Genomic DNA, 18,383 nt, shown 5'->3' with positions numbered 1-18,383 from the left:
AGCTGTCCAACCAAGGACATTTTTTGGTGGTTGTTTTTTTGTTTTAAACCCAGAAATCTCAACAAAGGGGTACAACAAAATTCCCTTTAAAACAAGTACCAAGATAAATCCAAGTCAGACTGCAGAGTAGAGGACCCAAGGGGTACCTTTCTTGACAAATCAACTAGTTTTATGACAATCTTCCTTCCCCTGTTCCAGTTCGGTCTTCCCTTCCATTGCAGAGACTTCCGATCATTTGGATCTTGATTGAGCGAGGCTGCAAACTAACCTGGCTTCTCCCTACAACCCATTCTGGTATACATGAAGTTTCCCGAAACCAAAAATACCTTTTCACATTTTGCAGGAATGTTTTTAAAAATATAGATCTAACCCTGGGTTTTATGGAGTACTTTAAGGTCCCAAGAAAGGAGGGAAGATGCTGCCTCCAATTCCTCTTCCAGTGCTCTTTCCTCAAGCTTTCTTTGTTACTGTAGAACACATGAATACATATCTATATATATATATATATATATATATATATATATATATATATATGTAAAATATGTATTTGTGTATGTGTGTATATGTATGTATATGTGTGTGTGTGTGTGTATGTATATATATATATATATATATATATATATATATATATATATATTTAAAATACCCATTCATTAAAATCATAGAACATTAAGATTTTGTGTTTTGCGATTTTATACCCAATTTTCTGCTTTATATTTGCGATTTTATACCCAATTTTCTGCTTTATATTTGCGATTTTATACCCAATTTTCTGCTTTATATTTTGGTCTTTCTACAGCTCCAGTATTTTTTTTACCAAATGTCCATACTTTTCAACAGTCTATATTTTCACAGAATGCCCATAGGTTTCTCTCATATTTTAGGTCTGTTCCTCATAAAATGTTTGGTTTTCTATAAAATCACTGAGCTTGAAGTGGATTGAAGTTACTAAGTAACACAGATTTGAGTTTCAGACTACAGTGCAATGAAAAAGTATTTGCCCCCTTCTTGATTTCTTATTTCTTTGCATGTTGTCACACTTAAATCAGCCTTTTCTCCTGCCTATTGAGCGTTTAGTACCTTAGGCGTTTTTTGCTTAGATGCTATTTTTAACTCCTTTTTTAGCGTACCTTGTTAAGCATCTTACCCTGCTATATCAGCCCATTATCCTGCATGTGTACTGCCTTTATTAGCATGCTTAGTTCTAGCGTCTGCTTGGACAGATGCTGCTTGAATTGCCTTTTAGCGCATTTTTGTTTCCGCGTCCTATCTTAATATCGACCTGTACAAGCCTATTCTCCTGCCTACTGAGCGATTATTAACGTAGGCGGTTTTGCTTAGGCAGATGCTATTTGAAATGCCTTATTTAGCGTATTTTAGTTTAAGCGTCTTACCCTATTACCGGCCCATTATCCTGCATGTGTACTGCCTTATTAGCGTGCTTAGTTCTAGCATCTTACCCTAATATCAGCCTTTTATCCTGCTTCTATACTGCTACCTAATTATAAGTACAATATAGGGTAAAATATATCCCCCCTCTTTGAGTTCTTATTCATGTACCTGGGCGCCCTGCCTTGTTTTTAAATGAACCTTCGGCACCAACATTTTTATTTTCTTTACTGCAGCTTTTGCTGGTTACCTGTAAGGCACCTTTTGTGTAGCTTTACCTATTGGCTTACAGCCTGTGCCAACCACATGGTATGTTAAACTAATTGTCCTATGTGTAGCTTTCTGATTACTTAGTCCACTTTAGGCCTACCACCATGGGAAAGGCAGTTTTTCTCCAAGTAGCGGTTACCTTGCACATGTACTGAACTGTTTTTTTTTACCTAGCATATGTTATGTTATATGTTACTGTATTATATTTTTTGTACTATATTTTTTCCAGAAGTCTGTTTTTACTGCACAGCTATTGTTTTGCTGCCTTAACCATTATCTTATTCTTATGATGTAATCTTTCTTATTCCTCCTAGTGCTCTACCTCCTATTCTGAACTAAAGGACCTGTCTGGTCTTTAAGGACCCCTTCCATCCTTTACAGCCATTCCAAAGCCTGGCTAAAGGTTCTCCTGCCCTGTGATCTGTTATTTAAGATCTATTCCTATCGGACTAGAAAGTATGTCACACCCTAATCATGTATCTCTACGTGTATATGCCTAATTTTACAGTGCATAGGTGGTAGACTGTTTCTGTGCAATTTCTATCCTGTATCTCGCAGAGATAGTACTTAAGCCACTGAGTTCAGAGTACCAGCAGCCATACCCCTCTCTGTCTGTGTTTCCTACTGCCCTTTTCCCCTACCCCCTGTACGCATTACCTGTCGCCCCCCTTCACTGCTACCTATATTTCTGTTACCTTGTCCCATTCTGTCATTTGCCCACTAGGTGGTGCTCCTAGGTAGCCTCAGGCCACTACCTCTTCACCCCACTTATTCCTAGCCTCTTCCCTGGATCTTGTCCCAGACTGCTCCCCAGACTAGCTGCTCTACCTCCTGCTTTGTGTTGCTGCTCTTATTCCTTTCCTTCTACACCCTATAGCTCCATAATTTCTTTTCTATCTTCCCTCTCTCCTCTATCCATCTCTACCTCCAACCTGCTCTTCCAAACTCTACTTGCCCCTGCCCATCTTCACTGCACCTAGAACCTGCTACATCTCTGATTGTCTCTGCTACCTAATACTCTACCTGCTGTAACCCGCTCCGTTTGCCCTGCGGGCTCACTCTGCTCCCCTACCCCCAATTCTCACCCACCCCCAGTGCTGTTAAACTTAAACATAAGCCACACCCACTTAATTAATCTTCCTATCACCTTAGACTTCTAATTGAGAACTCCTCCCTTAACTATCTCTTTAATCAAACACACCCTTTATTACTAAGGTACAATTATCCCTCTATACTACCAGACCACACCTTATTTAATTACTTTATCTTACTTTTTGCATTACCTTACAAAACCTTACTTTCTATAATGACCTTCTTACATAACTCTAACCTTAAAAATTATCTTTTTATAACTTCTTCATTACTATTCCTAACTTTACCCTACACCCTAACCCTCTATGAGCACTTCTCTCTACTAAATAATAAACATCCCCACCAACAAACTATACCAAACTCACATCTCAGTTCCCTCTCCCGTAGCAATATAACCTCCACATCAGTTTACTTACTCCCAAAGTTTCATAGAACTTCTCATATTACCTACTTCCCCAGCAAGTTAAACTCACCCAAGTACTTTAAAAACATAACAACTGTACTAAAACATCCTATTCATCTTTTATTAGATGGAGATATTCACCCTAGTCCTGGCCCTAATCAACAAATTTATAATAACCAACAAAACATCAATAATCCACAAACACAAGCATCTAATGGAATTTCTACCTCCACACAATTAGGTAACACTCTCAAAATAGCTCAACTTAACATCCGTAGCATTAACAACAAACTCAGTCAATTACATGTTCTTCTACAAGCTCATGCATTTGATATCCTTTGTCTTACAGAAACTGGGTTAAAACCCTCTACTCAAGACCTAGAAATAACCCCACCTGGATACAACATCCTCAGATGTGACTGTACTTCCAAAAAGGGTCGTGGTGTAGCTATCTTGTATAAATCAGAACTTCTAGTTTCATCCTGTAATGCACCTCTACCTCCTAATACCAGTGCCGAAACCCTCACTATTAAACTACAACTTAATAAATCGAAATCTATTTTTATAATCTGTACCTATATCCCGCTTGGAAATAACACTAATACTCTTGAAAACATTATTAGTAGCCTTTTCACCCTACTTCCTCAAGAAACAATCATTCTAGGTGACTTAAATATTGACTGGACTACCTGTAGCTCTCCTGATCCTAACACCCACATTAATCTTTATGGTTTCACCCAACTAATAAACACCCCCACAAGAATTCACAAACCTAGTAATAAAGAAACCACTCTTGACTGGATCCTTGTAAATAGTCATCCTGAAACCTATATACCAGGAACACTACCTGATGACATTAGCGACCGTGCTTTAACCTATATAATAAGGCAAGAGGCTCATTATCCTACCAATAACACCTTTATAACCTTTCGTACAAAAAAACACTTCCAAGCAGATAGCTTTCAAAATGAACTAAAAGCCTGTAACTGGTCACTCCTGGAAGCACCTCAAACTAGATGAAGTTGTTTCTTACTTTAATACTAAATTCCTACAAATCCTGGATCTCCGTGCCTCCCTTCAATCCTCCAGAGTCGGGACCAAAGCAGCGCCATGGCTCACACAACAAACCAAGGAAAAATGTTCCTGCGAAACAAAATATGGGCCAAATGGAGAGCCACTAAGAGCTCTGCAGACCATCTACTCTTTAAACAGCTAAGAAATGCAACCAAAAAGGACATTATCTTAGACAAAAAAAAATATTATCTCCACCTTCAACAATCTCATACAAAAAATCCACAAAAGTTCTGGTCAGGTATCAATAAACTTCTCCAACCAGGACATTCTAAAACTCCAGCCCCGACTTCAATTCCTCATGATAATCCTTTGCAAATAGCTAATTACTTCACTGAAATTATTCAAAATCTTGCAAAGACACTCCCTCCCAGTCCTCCCAACCCTTTACAAAACACAAACAGTTCGGTGCCCTCCTTCCACATACAACCTGTATCAACATCCTTTATCTGCAAACTCCTTCAAAAACTTAAGCCTTGTACCCCGTCTGCTGACCGCCTACCAGCTGAATATCTTCAAATAGCTTCCAAAGTCATAGCTTATCCCATATCCATCCTTATAAACCGTACCATCACAGAAGGTAGCATCCCATCCATATGGAAAATCTCTCACATTATCCCTTTACATAAAGGAGGCAACTCCACTGATATCTCCAATTTCCGTCCAATTGCATTACTCTCCTCACTTGCCAAAATAATGGAAAAATGTATACATCATCAACTACTTCATCACCTGCTGGACAACAATTTACTTGCCAACTGCTAGCACGGCTTTAGGCCCTTTCATAGTACATCCACTGCCCTGCTAACTTTTGCCGACTGTATAAACAGAAATTTAAATAATAATTCTCTGTCTTCCGCATTATTTATTGACCTATCAAAAGCCTTTGATATGGTTAACCAAGACTTACTAATCAGCGTGCTAAAAGCACAATCTCTTGACCCTCAAGCAATACTTTGGTTTACATCCTATCTAAAAAACAGACAGCAAGCAGTGCTTTGGGATAATAATCTTATCAACACCCCTCCCCATAAACATTGGAGTCCCACAAGGCTCTATATTAGGCTCTCTTTTATTTTCCATTTTTATTAATGACCTCAATACTGTTTTTCCTCAAGCCACCTGTATTCAATATGCCGATGACTCGACTCTAATATGTTCTTCTAATTCATCTCTCTTCAAGCTCTTACCCAAACAGTATTTAACACTGTTGAAAATTGGTTTACTGACCATTGCCTCCTCCTTAACCCCAAAAAAACAAAATTGTTACTTTTTGCTCCCACCCAAAAGTCTCCATCTATCCACTTCACAATTACCTCTAACAATGGTACCATTATTTCCCCTGATGCTACTACACGTCTCCTGGGCATTACCATGATAATAACCTCAGCTATGACAATCATATCAGCAATACTATACTGATGGTCAATAGAAAACTTGGCTCCTTGTATAGAATTAAACCTTACCTCACACCTGTAGCTAGAACCACCATTGGCCAGACCCACCTCACTTCTACCCTATTCTATGCTTCTGCTATATATACCAATCTATCAAAATCTAATCTAAGTAAGCTCGAAACTAGCTATAACAATATAGCAAGATTTGCCACTGGCACCCCTTTTAGAACCCACCACTGTCACAACCTTAAACAACTGTGGTGGTTTGAACTACAAAACCAGCTGGTATATAATCAACTAGTGATCACACAAAAAATCCTTCATCACCCAAATAATACTCCAATCCTCTCTAACCTAATCTCCCCATATAAAAATCTTGCAACACTTCGTTCAGCTAACAAGTTACTAATCGCCAATATCAAATCTAATAACAAAGCTGGAGACTCCCTTTTTACCAACATTGTGGGAAAAATATGGAACAAGCTTCCGATGTCACTCACATCTCTCTACAAAAAATACCTCAAAGAACTTTTGAAAAATCATTGGCTCTCTCCCTGCTCTAAACCTGACTGAACCTCACTTTTCCTATTACTATCTCTTCTTGCCTTATGCCCTCCTTATGGGCTTTGTCCCCTCTCTTCCTTCAATCCTAGAAACTAACTTTATTCCAGCCCTCATTTGTATCATTTGTTCTCTACCTTCATCTCATGTTCCCCTACTTTGACTTACAAATGGCAACATGAGAACCTCAAGTGTACCTGTACCTCCTTAAATCTAAAAATCCATGCAAAGACTCTAAACTACTTTTCCTCTTTTTAGACAAACTTTTTATTTAATTTTAACCCATACATTATGAAATTCTCTTATATAGTAGAACTTTAGTAACATTTAAGTATTGTACATAGTAATTTTGCTGTGTTTGGAGCTTATCTACACATGAAAGCTATTAGTGTAAGTAGTGCATTTTTATTTTGTAATTTCTATTTTGTAATTTTATTATGTTTGGAGCTTATCTCCCTAGGCCTCTACTGAAAATGGACATGTATTCAGCTAGACTAGCCCAGTCAAATGTAAAATAAAATAAATAAAATAAAAAAATGTCTCAGATCATCAAACCAATTTAAATATTAGACAAAGATAGTCCAAGTAAACATAAAATGCAGTTTTTAAGTGATGTTTCTATTTATTAAGGGAAAAAAACTATCCAAACCTACATGGTCCTATGTGAAAATGTAATTGCCTCCCTTGTTAAATCATGAAGTAACTGCGATTAATCACATTTTTGGAAAAGCTGAGTTCAATTTCACTAGCCGTACCTAGGCATAATTGCTGCCAGACCTGTTGAATCAAGATCACTTAAATAGAACTTGTCAGACAAAGTGAAGTAGGCCAAAAAGTCCCAAAAAGGAAGACATCATGCCGCGATCTAAAGAAATTCTGGAACACATGAGAAAAAAGTAATTGACATCTGTCAGTCTGGAAAAGGTTACAAAGCCATTTCTAAAGCTTTGGGACTCCAGCGAACCACAGTGAGAGCCATTTTCCACAAATGGAGAAAACATGCAACAGTGATGAACCTTCGCAGGAGTGGCCGGCCTACAAAAATTACCCCAACAGCGCAGCGACGACTCATCCAAGAGGTCACAAAAGAACCCAGAACAACATCTAAAGAACTGCAGGCCTCACTTGCTTCAGTTATGGTCAGTGTTCATGACTCAACTATAAGAAAGAGACTGGGTAAAAATGGCATGCATGGCAGAGTTCCAAGGCGAAAACCACTGGTGGCCAAAAAGAACATAAAGGCTTGTCTCACTTTTGCCAAAAAACAACTTGATGATCCCCAAGACTTTGGGAAAATATTCTATGGACTGATGAAATAAAGTTGAACTTTTTGGGAGGTGTGCGTTCCGTTACATCTGGCGTAAAAGTAACCCAGCATTTCAGAAAAAGAACATCATGCCAACAATCAAACATGGTGGTGGTAGTGTGATGGTCTGGGGCTGCTTTGCTGCTTCTGGACCTGGATGACTTGCTGTGATTGATGGAACCATAAATTCTGCTCTCTACCAAAAAATCCTAAAGGAGAATGTCTGTCCATCAACTCATGACCTCAAGCTGAAGCGCACTTGGGTTTTGCAGCAGGACAATGATCCAAAGCACACCAGCAAGTCCACCTCTGAATGGCTTAAAAAAAACAAAATGAAGGTTTTGGAGTGGCCTAGTCAAAGTCTGAACTTGAATCCAATTGAGATGCTGTGGCATGACCTTAAAAAGGCGGTTCATGCTCAGAAACCCGCCAATATGGTTGAATTAAAACAATTCTGCAAAGAGGAGTGGACCAAAATTCCTCAACAGCGATGTGAAAGACTCACTGCCAGTTTTCACAAATGCTTGATTGTAGTTGTTACTGCTAATGGTGGCACAACCAGTTATTAGGTTTTAGGTGGCAATTACTTTTTCACATAGGACCATGTAGATTTGGATAGTTTTTTTTTTCCTTAATAAAAACAAATCATCACTTAAAAACTGCATTTAGTGTTTACCTGGGTTATCTCTATCTAAAATTTATATTTGTTTGATAATCTGAAACATTTAAGTGCGACAAAATAAGAAATCAGAAAGGTGCAAATACTTTTCCATTGCACTGTATGTCCTTCAAAAAAATGCATGCTAATGCTAAACCTGTTTTAGCAACTTTCATAGTTTATAAGAGCAATATTTAAAATTTGTCCCTGTTTCTAGGTTTTGTTCCCCTATTATTTTTGGCTTCGTCCAGATTTCTTGTGCTTGGAGGTTGAAAGGTATGCAGATGCCTAGCCCATCATTGCACTCTGCAGGGTCTTGTACATCCGTATATATCCCTAGCTGGACAATTTTTTTCAAGAGACAGGTTTCTTCAAGATCTTAATTTCACAGTGGATCTTTTTCTTCAGTTGCTTTTTACCCTAAACTTGTAGAAGAAGAAAAAAAAAAACAGGTTGCGGTTTTCCTGTGACGGTGTCTCCATGATGGCATTTCAGCATCAGGGCAAAACGCAGTTTGCAATTTCAGGAGTTGCAGTTACTACTTCCTCTAGAACCGAGCACTGCAAACAAGATATTGATAGCCCTATGGTACATGACTTCAGCCAATGAAATTATACATTTTGACAGACACCAAGTAAGGCAGATTAGTTGTACCTTGTCAGTTTGAGAACAGCACTGCCACCCCTTGAACTTCCCAATTATTCTTTTGTCCTTTTTGAAGAAGGAATTCCTTTGGCAGATCAACCAGCTATTTTAATCCAGGTGTACACTGGTTCCATCTTATTGTCAGGAAACTTCCACAGATGCTTCAGATCTGGCTTGGAGACTGTGCTCTGTGAACATGAAAGTCCAAGGTATATTGTCAAGGCAGGACAGGAATGAACACACAAATGCCAAGAATGTGATATTCATGATCCTGGCTCTTCAATCTTTACATCATCTTTGCTCTCCAGAAACCGTCTGAATCCTCACAGACAATAACATTGTAATGTGGTACATCAAGAAATTGGAAGGGACAAAATCTTGTCATCTCTGCATACTTGCCATGACAGCCTGGGAGGTAGCTGTCCAACACAGCTTCTTCCTTTAGGCAGTTTATATCTTCTCAGAGATTAATACAGTGTCAGATTATCTGAGCAGATCCATATCAGACCTTCAGGAATGGATATTGAACAGAGGTCTTCCTGCAGATTATCCATCAGTTAAGAACTTCTCAAGTAACTTTATTTGCCTCCACTCTGAACAGGCATCTTGGACTGGTTTGCTCTAGAGTTCCATGTCCAGAAGCCTGGAGAATGAGCAGTATGTCATCCTCATGGAATGGGAAATTCCCTTATGCTTTTCCTCTTTTTCCCCTTGATTATGAAGGTACTGCCCAGAAATAAGGACCACTGCCCAAAGATGATTTTTGCGATCTCCTTTTGCCACAGATAACATTGGTTGTTCTCCCTTTTCCACCTGGCTAATGGCAATCACCACAAGTTACTCCAGGGGATGGACTTGCTGACACATCAAAAGGGATCTCTGTCTCCCATACTTGCAATCCCTAAACTGGCATTGTAGATGATGTAATTCTAATACCTTTCAGATACCTATTTTATATGACATGCTTACAGGTATACAGGAGGCTAGAAAATATTCTACAATAAATTTTGTTCCCATGTAGAACAGACTTTCTATCTGGTGCTAAAAGAAAGCACAGGACCATTGATATGTGGGTATTCCTACTACTATTTCCTATCCATGTGAGCTGCTCAAATCAGATCTGACATATTCTTCAGTTAACACACATTTGTCAGTCATTTCTATCTGCTTGCCTTTGGTTCCACCGTTTCCTGCATGTTTTGAGATCAAACAGTTTCTAAAAGGAATTATTCACATCACGCCACCAAGGAAATCAATTCCTCCACAAGACATGAATTATATTGTTGGAAAAGTTGATTCTCTTTTTTTCTAGCTGGTATTTTTCCTTTCAGAAATTTTGTACCTTGAAGACCGTCTTACTGATGCCCGTATTTCAGAAAAGAGTTTTTGAGCTTCCTGCCTTTATGGCTGCTTCTCCTTTTCTCATCTTTCACAAGGAAAGGGTATCTTTAAGACTAATCCATCCTTTCCCAAAATTGTCAATGAAATGCCACTAAGTTAGTCTGTTAACGTCTTGCTTTCTTTCCCACCCCTCAGAATCTGGGGGAAAGAATTTTGCATTCCTTACATGTGTGTAAACAGCTTTGATTTTATATACATAAAACTAAAACTATTAGAAAATCTGATCATGTACTCATTTCTTTTCAGGCTAAAAAGCTGGTGTACTGTGTGTCTATGTAGACTATCTCTAGATGGATTTTCGTAGGTATTTTCTTTTGTTGTTCTTTTCATGGAAAATCCCTTCCATGCTAAGCCAGAGCTCTTTTTTACCAGGGCTGTTTTGAGTCTTCTGTTGCCTTTTTCAAGGATTGTTATTGTTGTCTTTCGGCTTTTCCCTGTTAGGGGTCGCCACAGTGGAACTCCGGTCCGCTAATGATTGGCAGTAGATTTTGATGAACGCCAAGGTGCCAGCTCAACATTCAACTTTCAGCAAAAGCACACCCATTTACGCATGTCTTTCGAACGCCCACCCAAACGCGAGGAGGGCATGCAGACTCCACACAGAAGGCGCTCCCCGCACTCCAGCTGAGAATCGAACGGGACAACCTCTTGCTGTGAGGCAACGCTACTGCTGCACCACCGGGGATGTTGCCTTTTTCAAGGGGTCTGGACTCAAAATCTGTTCTAGAAGTTGCCGTGTGGTCTTTCATACACACCTTTATAAAATACTGTAAAATGTATGCCCTCTCCATGACCAGAACTGGCTTTCCTAGAGCTATCTTTCATAGAATGCTAGAGTCCAGTTCCAATCCTCAATCTACATCTCAGATTTTGTAAAAACTTTGGGAATCTTCCCATATGTAAGCAGTACTGCAACAATGATCAGTGAAGGACATAGTGCATTTGTGTAGGGGCTTGCCATAACAGTACATTTGTGTAGGGGCTTGCCATAACAGTACATGTCCAAGTAGATTACTGTTGCAGTATTTGTACCCTCCCTGTTTTTCTCCATTTATCTGTTATATTTTCTTCTTTCTTGACTCAGATGAATCTGCTATAGATTTCACCTTCATTTTGCTGTTCTTGGTTTCCTCTCCTGTTTTTGCCTATTTTTTCATGGTCTGGGGCAAAAAAGTCCTGAGGATTCCCATGCTTGCACATCCCTTGTATATCAATTAGTCATCCTACTGCTTGGGTTATTGGTTGGACATAGAGGGAAAGGAGGGTGCCCAAGCTTTGGTGTACTGAACAGAGATGTGGTATCCATGGCAGGATAACTTCCCGTTATGTAAACAGTGATCTACTGTGGCATTCACTGTTGTGTTAAGTTTTTATACTGTACTGTACTGCATTTTAGAGGCACGTATAAGCAGTTTAGAATAGTGATGAAGGAGCAGGGTATTTGAGTACAATTTTGTAAGCATTTTGGTAAATGGTCAGTGCTGACTATATTGGGATCTGTTGGCAGGTTATCTGTGAGGTAGAGCAGCTTTCGAGGAAGATGTTGGAAATGGAGCACGATTAACATAGTTGTTTAAGTGGGCTTCAACCTGTTCAAGATGTTAAGCAGTGAGACCTGCTGTCTTCCTTTAAATATAACCTAGATGACTGGCATAGTAGCCACAAATTTATTGCAGCATTGACTGTGATAGCCCTTTTGGCGAAGAGATGCAGTCTGAGGCAGGGTACTCTAATGGTGTGAATAGTCATATGACTTGGCGACCCTGAAACATATGTAGGGGCCCATGGTTCACTGAGACTATTTGAGGTGGCAGATTGGTGGGCTCAGGAGCTTTAGGCATTATTATTGCAAACATTGTATTATAACTCTTGCCAGCAAAGTATAAGCGCATGCTTCCAATAATGAAAGCTTCAAAAGTATAGATAGCTGTATTGGGGAGAAAAACAAAATATAACTTCCAGTTATACCCCAGTCACAGACCAAGTGAGTTGGGATCCTCCCCCCATAGAACAGCTGATGCAGAAAGAATTTTCATTATTTTTTCTCCTGTAGTACTTAATGCTTATACTATTTGATTTTCATTCTGCCCACTTATCCATGTGTTTTACAAAAAAAAATTATATTTGTGTAGCTCTCCTGAAGGACATTCTGAGATGCTGAGTTTCTCAACATGATTGGATTTGTGATTGGTTTGTCATTGACAGCTGATTAAGCATAGTATACTGTTTTTATTTCCAGACTTACCGCAGTCTCAGAAGTGATTGTATTTACTGAGAGGTCCAAGAAGTTGAGCCCCTGCACAGGAAAATATGGTGGCTTGCCTCATAACACCCAAAGCTGTTTTTGTGTACCTTTGTATTTAGAGTTTTGCTTAAGTGGGTTATTTAAATGGTCATGAATTTCAAAGTCTGCTTCCACTTCTTAGACGGCAACGACAACTTCCATGCATTCCAGCTTGGTTTGCAACTCCTTTGCACAATGAAAACTTGGCTGAATCATAACCAAGAAAATAATAGATGCTTGGCTGAATCATAACCAAGAAAATAATAGATGTTCTTTTATTTAGTGTTACAGTATTCTTTACATATAGGTTGTATTCTGCTATTAATTCGAAGTCCAGCATGTATACAAAAGCTTCATACTACATGCCTGGATGTCACACACAGGCTCAGGGAACGTCAGCCATAAAAGGGACGTCCACACGTACAATCCTCGGAAATCTTTTGCTGCCATTCGGAAAGGTTGACTCGTACATTCGGACTGCAGTTGGAATCAGCATTTTGTTCCTCAGCTTCAGATAAGTACCCCATTGGGGAATTATTTGCTTGCTTCTGCCTTCATCTAAAAAGGACAGGTGTAGGTGTGGAAGGCAAATTCCAATTCCACATAAGAGCAGTCATGAGCTCTGTTTTGTTTAGGGCCTACCCACGACCATTGGTCCTGTTCTTTCTGTCAGGCCTTCATCTCTAAAACCTTGCGTACTAGTCTCTCTGCTTTAAACTTACATCTTGAATGCCAGAAGCTTAAATATCTGGTTAGGGAATCGATGGAGGTTCCCATGAGTTCCTCTGAGCAGTCATTGAAGAGGATGGTGGGCAGAGCTAGGCCCAAATCCTCTTCGGCTGCGCCTTTTCTCTGTGATGTACCCCTTGAGGTTGGTGAAAACCCAGTGGTATGGTCAGAGGTAGGGTCCATCTCTCTGGTGGGAACTGCATTGGAGGCCATCAGGAGTGTGGATCCGAGCACATCCGAAGCTGTACAGGCATCCAGTTTGGACAGTTTGGGAGAACCATGGCTATTACTTCTGAGGACTCGGGAACTGCTCCGGTTTCCTTGCAACAGGAACCTTTGGCCATTCGGCCTGTGTCAATCCTTGCTACTGCTTTAGAGAGGCCTGCTAAAAAGAAACAAAAAACTAAACATTCTGCAGTACCTTCTACCCCTTTGTCGGACTGGGAGGTTTTCTCTCAAAGTCTTGTTAAGGCATTGATGGCCCTCAGGCCTCCAGCTTCAGCCTCTCCTGTTTTGAGCCCTGCTTTCTCCTCTTCCCCTGTGCTGCTGTTGGGTCCTCAGGAGTCTTTCACTGCTACTCCGGCCCAGGATTCTGTCTCTGATGGGGTCTTCCTCAGATGAAGACTTCTTATCATATTTCACCCAGATAACTTCTCTCTTGGAATGTGCTTCCCCCAGAGGAAGAGTCCAGTGGGGGAGACTTACTCATGGAAAAACTCTCTTTTGGGGAGACAGTCAATAAGGTGATGGAATTCTTGAAGTGGGTTCTTTTCAAATTTCAGAGAAGCAAAAGAGATACTATGACTTGCTTCAGATGGAGGCCCCTGCATCTCCAGCTGTCCCTCCAGTGCTTCCAGTCTTCCTTGATGCTTTTGCTTTATCTTCCAGGACCCCAGATTCACAAGCACCAGCTTCCAAAAGACCTGACCGTTTCTGTAAGGTCCCTGAGGATTGCCAGTTTCTTTTTAAATGCCCTTCAGCCGACCCAGCAGTGGTCTCTCTCACTTCTGACAAGTCCTCCCGGGTTGTCCCCTCTACAAAATGACTTCTTCAGACAAAGAAAGTAAAATTTTAGAAAGGTTAGGTAAGCTGATCTACACTTCTTAAACCTTTGCATTAAGGGCCATTAATTACCAGACCCATATGTCTAAGTATTCTTTAGTCAGCTTTCTCTGCAAAGCACCATTCAACCTGTCCCTTCAGATCAGCAAGGCTGGGGATTTTATTCCAGGATGTTCTTGGTTCTAGGAAAAGAGGGTCCTTGGAGACCCAGTCTGGATCTCTCAACATCGAATACCTTCCTGGCGGTGCCTTCTTTCAGGATGCTATCCCTACAGTCTCTTCTCCCTCTTGTGCCTCCTCAAGCCTTCTTAGCTTCACTGGATCTAAAGGATGCTTACCTACATATCTCTGTGCAACCTCACTTCAGGAAATTCTTAAGCTTCTCCATGGGTTCTTTGCACTTTCTGTCTTGCCTCTTTGCACTACTCCAGGGGTTTTCACAAAGTGTCTAGCCTGAGAGCTATTGCTTACTTAAGACTGAAAGGTCTTCAAATTTACCCTCATCTTGACGACCATCATTTTCTGGCCAGCAATCCAGATCTTCTGCTCCAACGCCTGAATTTATGTATTTCCTTTCTGCAAGGCTTTGGGTTCACAATAAATTTCAAAAAATCTACTCTTTCACCCAGTCAGGATATCATTTTTTTGGGGTGCATGTTCAGAACAGATTTGATTGTTTTTTCTTCCTTCAGAGAAAGCTCTTTCTCTCTCAGCTTTCATGGCATCTCTTCTGCCCCTTCCTTCCATCACTCCCAGGGAGTTCCTCAGACTTCTTGGAGGTCATGGCCTCTACAATCCCCATGTTGCCATTTGCAAAACTTCACATGAGAAAGTTCCAGTGGTTTCTGAAAACTGTCTGGTCTCAACATGCTCATCCCTTGGAGACGGTCATTCCTCTTCTTCTGTGCTTGAAAAAAGAGCTAGGGTGGTGGATGCATCAACTCAGTCAGAATCCTGGTTTACCTGTTCATATCCATCAACCAGTACAGGAACTTTATACAGATGCCTCATATTTAGGTTGGGGAGCAATATTCACTTCCATAAAGGTTCTGGGACTGTGGTCACCCAGTTAGAGGCGGGAGCACATAAATGTCAGGGAAATGAGGGTTTTGATTCTAGCCTTACAGGCACTGCATCCCCTGCTTCTACCAGGACCCCTCAAGGTTCTCACAGACAAATCCTACAGTCCTTTGGTACGTAAACAAGCAAGGGGTACAAAATCTTATCTTGTCGCCTAGCAATCAAAGCGTGGGAGTTGGCTATTCAGTACAAAGTCTCGCTGCATGCAATGTACCTTCCCTCTGCTCAGAACTCCGTGGCAGATGTATTGAGCAGATCCATGACACCATCCCACCAGTGGATGCTTCATAGGGATGTGTTCCTGGATCTAGTTCACTGGTGAGGTACTCCAGAGATGGATTTATTTGCCTCCCCTCAGAACAGACAACTTCCTCTTTTCTGTGCCTGGGTCCCTCACCCGCAGGCTTGGAAGGTGGGCGCCCTAACATTTTCATGGAAGGGGGTGTTTCTTTATGCATCCTGCCCCTTCCCTTTGATTCAGAAAGTCCTATTGAAACTTTTACAGGACAAACCAAAACTCCCGTTAGTGACTCCCTTTTTGTCAAGACAGTTGGTTCCCTCTTCTGCAGTTAGCTAAGGGCCATCACTACTGCTTACCTCACCAGATGGACCTACTCAGTAAGGATAAGGGATCTTTGATTCACCCACACCTGTCAACTCTTCATCTGACCTTGTGGGTGATCAACCTTTGATTACTTTTGGGCACCTTTTCTCTGAGGACATGCTTCAGGTTTTTCAGGAGGCCAAGAAACCGACCACTAGGAAATCTTACATTTCCAAATGAGCAAGAGTTTCTATCTGGTGCCAAAAAAAGGACCCCTTCCTGGTAGATATTCCTTTGCTGTTGTCTTACCTGTGTGAATTACTCAACAGTGGTCAGTCTTGTTCTTCTACCAAGGTCCACTGCTCTGCCTTGTCTGCTTGCCTGCCTTTAACTCCTCCTTTGGCTTTCAGGCTGGAAGTTAAACTTTTCTTAAAAGGCGTCCTTCACATCAGTCCTCCTAGGAAACAAGTTCCTCCTCCTCAGGATCTTAATTTTGTCCTGGAAAAGTTGACTCGGCCAGTTTTTAACCAGCATAATCAGCTTCTCTGAAATTTTGTACTTGAAAGACGGTGCTTCTGGTAGCCATTACCTGTGCCAGAAAGATTTCTGAGATCCAGGCATTAATGGCTTCACCACCTTTCCTAGTCTTCCATAAGGACAGGGTTTCTTTGAGAACTAATCCATCTTTTATGCCAAAAGTGGTCAGTGACCTTTCCTTAGTCAAACTATCCAATTGGCTACTTTTTTACCATCTCCACAATCTCCTAGTGAGAGAATCTTGCATTCCCTAGGTGTGTGCATAGACAGCTTAGGTTCTGTTTTGACAACACTTAAGTCTGTCAGGAAATTTGATAGACATTTTGTATTTTTTCATCCCAGGGCTCTGAGTTTGCCTGTTTCTAAGCCAACTATCTCTTCATGGATTTCTAAAGCTATTCTGTTTTGTTGTCAGTTTCATGGGAAATCATCACTTTCATCGGTTAAAGCCCATTCCACCAGATATGTTGCATCCTCAGGGACTTTCTTCAATGGCTTGGATACCCAGGCATTCTGGAAGTTGCCACTTGGTCATCTGTTCATACCTTTACAAGACATTACAAGCTGGATAATATTTCCAGCCAAGCAGGTTTTGCCAGAGCAATCTTGCATGGATTTCTGGAAAATATTTCTGCCTAAATTATATCTGTTTCGTCCCCCTCCCTGGGTTCCTTTTCAGCATTTGTACTGTCATGTGAAAAGAATATTGCAACATTGAATAGAAGAACATAGACTTACCCGCCTTCCTCCTACATCTTGCTCTTTATTTGGATGACTGTCCCTAGGGCCTCCTTTTGGAGTTTCCTCATGGGGCTATTTTATTCTGAGGATTGTACATGCGGACATCATTTTTATGGCTGACATTCCCTGAGCCTACGTGCCAAGTCTCATATACAGGCAGTAGCATGAATCTTTTGTATACATGCCGGATGTCTGATCAATAGCTGAATACAACCCATATGTAAAGAATACTGCAACATAGAAGAGAGGGACATCTGTGGTTATGGTTAGATTTTACACAACTATTCTTTTCTTTCATTGCTTCACTTCCTTATATGAAGAATGGGTAAGTCCTCTCCTGCTTCTGTGAAACTACTTTCCACAAGGGCAGTGTCTACTTCATATAAGGGGTTCTTTAAGGGCCATTGGACTGATTTTGCCTGGATTCACATTTTCTGATAGTTTGCTTTATGAAGCCTCGTTTTGTTTTGTTTAATTGTTCTTGTAGGATTTTTCTAGTTTTCATTCCTCATTCCAGCAATCCACTACTTTGGATCCTTTAATGGAGTTATTGCTTGCTGAGTAAAATTGCACTGAAGAATATAGTGTTCATATAGCTGCCAGCAGTAACACTAGGTGTTAATAGACCACATCCTGCAGCAGGCTTTTGAGCAAACTTCACTCCGTGGAAGTTTCAGTTTACAAGCCTGTTGCATCTCTTACTGAAAAGTGGTGGTTTTGAGGCCTTATTAGTGGAGTCATTTCTTGTGCGTTTGCTGTGATCTTTATTCTTGACGCCTCCTTATCTAAGCTACTTCTGGTCTTCTAGTAAGAGATGGTGGAATTGCCCTTATTGTTTTGTGGGTATGCCTGTATTTTGCATCACATTGCTCTCTCGTCTGTGAGGTAGGGGAATAGTACTATTCCTTGTTGCTACTGTGAAAGGCATTATTTCCTTGGTGTGCCATTTAGTGATGCAGTAATGTCATAGAGTAAGTGTGCTGAATGAGTGTGTTAAAGATCTAGTTTTAAGGTAGGTACATGCATAGATATACTTCGAAGTTTGCAGGGTAGTAGTAAAGAGCAGTTAGGGAACCATATTTATTTTGTTGCATTTCGAGTATTTACCTAATTTTATTGCTTTGTGTTTGCATAATTCTTGACTTTTACTTTATGTAGTATAGTTTTCTGTCTTGTTTGCTTCATTGGTGGAGGTTTGGGTTTTTTAAAAAAA

General features: G+C 40.5%; 1 protein-coding gene across 5 annotated transcripts in view; it reads left to right on the top strand.

Moving 5' to 3' along the window:
* Positions 1 to 18,383, top strand: part of HECTD1 (HECT domain E3 ubiquitin protein ligase 1) — a 4,301,832-nt gene that overhangs the window by 2,335,904 nt on the left and 1,947,545 nt on the right. The window lies entirely within an intron of this gene.

This window comes from Protopterus annectens, chromosome 6.part0 (assembly GCF_019279795.1).
Source record: "Protopterus annectens isolate FY-2018-M chromosome 6.part0, PAN1.0, whole genome shotgun sequence".
NCBI classification, from domain to species: domain Eukaryota; kingdom Metazoa; phylum Chordata; order Ceratodontiformes; family Protopteridae; genus Protopterus; species Protopterus annectens.
This window is presented reverse-complemented; position numbering and strand designations above follow the sequence as displayed.